Genomic DNA, 4502 nt, shown 5'->3' with positions numbered 1-4502 from the left:
AATTTTTTTTTTCTTTTTAAAATGGATTGGATAGAATTATAAAAGTTGAAAAATGAAGTGTTTTTTGTATTTTATGAAAGATTAGAAAGTTTTGAAAATGTTAATTTGGTCCCAGATTTACTTAATTATATTTTAAAGTAGATTTGACCCTTTATTGATCAAAGTGTCACAAAAAACAAAACCCAAACTTAATTGACATTTTTCATTTAATTGTCTCCTAGAAACATCCATATCTCCTTTCTCTCTTTTCTTACTATCAACCTCAAGTCTTCACAGCGGATTGCACTTCAGGTTAGCCCAATTCTTCATTCATTTTTTCCTTCAGTTCATCTCAAGAACTTTATTCTTTATTCAAAATTCAGGTTTGCCCAATTCAAGATTTAGTAATAAAATGAAAAATATAGAAACATCCATATGTAGCCGCTTCTTCTTGCTTTCTTTGTTCAATTATCATTGTTTCTTGATTTGAGATTTTAAAAAGTGAAAACCTAAAATGAAGATAAAGTTTATTTTTATGTTCATGAAAAATCAAAATTAGAGTACATCCTTTACTTGAATAGAGATAAAGTTTTTTTACCATGAAAAATCAAAATTAGAGTACATCATTTTGCTAATTTGTTGTTATTTGGTGGAATTTGTTGATGGAGCACGAGCTTAAAGAAAGATCGCCATCCTATTATAGTGTTGTTACTTCTTAGTGTTACTGTAGAACCAGCAGAATATAAGAAGTTAGTTAGCAAGGGTGTGATGGAGTTTACATTTTGTCCTAATTGTATTCTAATTATGAGAATAGTTTTGTTGTTTGTTTGGATTTGGTTGATAAATAAATTAGAGTACATCATTTTGCTTTAGCCTTATAGAACCATCTAGACAAGTCATCAACTATCTTATCTATGCACTTCCTCCATAGCAGTGTACAAATTTTACTCAACTATCATCGGGTCTATTCTGGTGATGTTGGCAATTCTTTTGAACTTCAGTATTCGTTAAATACAACCTGCTATTCCAGAGTACCTTTTTTTCTCAATCTCCCCCTCCAAGCTCTTTTCATCTTCTCTGTCTCCGATTTCAGGTATGATTCTCTCATTTTCCTAGAATCTTCTGGGTATTTTAGTTCTCTTAAAAATTCGCAATTTCATGACTGCATTTCTTCTTCTTCTTCTTCTTCTTGTCCTATTGTGACAATATTATGCGAACATCATAATGAAAAAGTTGAACTTTTGATTCCATATCCCGTCAATTTTTTCCATTCCCGATTTCAGTATTGTTTGACTAATGCATAATCATCTTAATAGAGAGAGAATTCAATTATGCTTTGTTCTCTATTCTGATACAATAAGAAAGAAATTTGGCACACAGAGTTCTTGATTGAGCCCATTCTAAGTCTCGGCTGAGAACTTTGATTGTGTGCATTTACAGTCCATCAATAATGAAGTATTTGTAATATAACCTGTAAGTTTCAACATCTGCATAGAAACATATAAGTGAGGAACTGTTCATTGAAAACTTTGATCATATTTTGCATTAGTCAATTAGTTTAATTTTTTTTGCAAACTATTTGATTATTATTGTGAATTTCTGGAAGCTGAATGAATAATGAATTACATATTCTTGGTTGGTGATCTCTTTGGTATGATCAATTGATAATATGGATGCAATAGGCGCTGTGCATATTTCGGGTAAAACCAATAAATCCAACCGAAACAAGTATCGTTGGTTTACCGCTTTCGCGTTTTTAGTTGAACATATTGTTTAGTGTTATTTGACTTTTGGATTATTGATTTGGGACTCATTTTGTCCAATTTTCCTAATGGTTTAACCAACAACTGATACCTAAACTTTTTGCTCGAAATTTCTCTGAGTATCTACTTATTAATCCTTCTTGACCTTTTGTGTCATCTAGCCATGAATGGACATATTTTATTTTGCTCACTTGTGCTTCTTCTCATATATGCTTAAGAGATTTGTTTGTTGCTATTTTTAAGTTGGTCACCTCAAAACTTAATTATTATTTTCGTCCATATTTTTATGTTTTTCCTACTCTTCTTCTGACAATTTGTTGCTTTGGTTTCTTTGTGGCTACATGCATATTTAATGTGAATGCATTAGCCCATTGTTTGGAGAAGCTGTATCTCTGTCAATAGCATCGGAAAAGTACCGTTCTAAATAATAATACATATATATTTCTGATTCTTAATGAAAGCAACAATCTTAAAAGCTAGTGAAAGAAAAAAAATGTCATGCAAAGCACAAGAGCTTAGTTGGACAACTCCAGTAAATAATTTAGTACTCATCGCAAGAGCTTAGTTGAAAACTCAAGTAAATAACTTTTGTCACTAGACACGTAATATATTGAGAATGCAAAAAAATAGAAACTTTGTGAGATTGCAGAAAATCAGAAACCATGTTAGAATGTACACACGTGACTTCAGAAAATAAATCAAGATCCCAATAGTAATATTCAATTGTAATCAATCTGGTGCATTTACGTGTTATCTGCAATTACAGGAAACTGATGGCACAAGGCATAAATGGAAGGATTCTAAGATGAAGAAACTAAAATTACTAGCTGAAGTTTGGTACGTATCATTTATATATATAATAGTTGCACATATAATGGCATTTATGTAGAAAGCATTATTGTTAGTGTTAACTTTTTTCCTGTAGGTGTTTTCTTTGACTTTTGATACTTTGGTTGATTGTGGTGTAGTATATTGCAAGTCTCACATAAGCACTGACGTACTGTCATGAGAAGCATGTTATTCATAGGGACATAAAGCCGGAAAATCTGTTACTTGATCATGAAGTAACATCTTGATAAGTACTAACCGCCTTCCTTTGCCACATCTGGTAAGTTTTATTAGCACCATTTGCCAGAAGCAAGAAAAATGAACACACTAGACACACAATGTAATTTTTCGACAAACCAAGGAGTGTCAATATGTAATATATATATATACACACAAAACAAATACTTTTACCTAGACACACAATGTAATTTTTTGACAAAGGGGTGTCGATCAACATACACCTCAGATATATGTGGTTCCACTACTGAGTGCAAGGTGGCTCCAACACGGACAATGGAGTAACATTTTGAAACATTCTCTCATATGTTCCAACTCTGCAGGCATTTAGATTTCTCCTAAGAATGATATTACTTGAGTTATTGCTTCTCCTCTGAGTTGCATTCCTATCCTATCCCCGCCTATTCAATAATGAGAGAGTGATCAGACCAATTAGGTGTCTAGTAGTTGGATATGTAGGACGAGCATTGTAAAACTTTGAGGTCGATTAGTCCTATGCTAATAAAATAGTTGAACAGAAATTCCTTTATATACTTTGATAAACAATGTTGCTGGTTTGGAAGGATTTGAGGATTTCAGGTGTAGCTATATTGAAGTTATTCATTTGTCAACAATGACTTTATTTGCTAAAACTTCTAAACTTCCAATTTCTTTTTGTCATATGATTGGTTTTATTGGAAGCAACAAGTAAGTGTCGGCATCCCTTTAATATTTTTCCTTATTTTCTTTTGCCTTCCCCTAAACATTAGTCTTTATCATACTTGGATCTATAGTTATTAACATTTTCATGATTAAATTCTTGAATTTTACGGTGGTTGACTTCATAAAAAATAAGGTGCAAGCTATATATAGTTCATGTGATTCGACGCTTTGACAAATTGCAAATCATCTGATCATTGCATGACATGATAGGATACTTTTTTTATTTTTTTATGACAAGGAAAATTCGCAGTCGCTACCCCTTGGGTGTGCACATGCAGGATAAAACTCTCGCTCCTAAGCAATGTCTCGCAAACCACACAGGAGAGGTAACTCATACTAGGCAAGCCTGGTGCGATGAGCTCGACCCAGAAGGCAAACCCCTTGCTTTCGCTGGAAAGGGGTTTCGAACTTGAGACTACAACATGGAAATCCCAAGCCCTAACCACTGGGCCATCCGAGGTATCAAAAGGTGAGCGATTAGATCTTCATAAGGTAATTACTAAACCAAGTATCATATTTTTTATTCCAATCAAATTTGAAGATTTTGCCTGGACATCATGGAAGTGGAACATTTAAAAGTATTCTTGGTATTATATTAGTGCTTTGGTGTTATAGTAGAGAGACAAAGAGTACCGATTGAAGAACTATAGTTGCGTACATTATTATATTACTACCTCACCGGTAAGTTACTCATTCATTTTTTTCATGCTTTTAAGCTGACATTCAATTTCTCCATTTCTTATATTTTATAAATTCTCTCATTCTTGAAAAATAAATGTATAGCACTTCACGTGTTTGTTTGTACTTCGCGAGATTTCATATCGGGGAATTGCTGATAATTTCCTATTCTAGATATATTATGTGACAAGGAAGAATGAGGTAGGCTAAACGAAGAAACAATCTCCTATACTTATGTTCATACTTTTTTTTATAAAAAAGATAGAGAAAGACTAATCACAAGACTGTAATTGCAATATATTGTAAATCTGCAAT

At 32.7% G+C, this 4502-nt stretch overlaps 1 long non-coding RNA gene across 2 annotated transcripts; it reads left to right on the top strand.

Annotated features, from left to right (window-relative positions):
• Positions 1-218: 218 nt before the first annotated feature.
• Positions 219-4168, top strand: LOC107062305 (uncharacterized). Of its 2 annotated transcripts, none has more exons than XR_001474551.1 (3): positions 219-291; positions 2509-2579; positions 3748-4168. It is a non-coding gene; the product is annotated as an uncharacterized lncRNA (long non-coding RNA). The 2 variants fall into 2 exon arrangements; XR_001474550.1 differs by lacking the exon at positions 3748-4168 and adding an exon at positions 2711-3516.
• Positions 4169-4502: the final 334 nt, after the last annotated feature.

This window comes from Solanum tuberosum, unplaced genomic scaffold (genome assembly GCF_000226075.1).
Source record: "Solanum tuberosum cultivar DM 1-3 516 R44 unplaced genomic scaffold, SolTub_3.0 scf00217, whole genome shotgun sequence".
Lineage (NCBI taxonomy): Eukaryota > Viridiplantae > Streptophyta > Magnoliopsida > Solanales > Solanaceae > Solanum > Solanum tuberosum.
The sequence above is the reverse complement of the archived record's forward strand: the minus strand, read 5'-3'. Positions and strand labels throughout refer to the sequence as shown.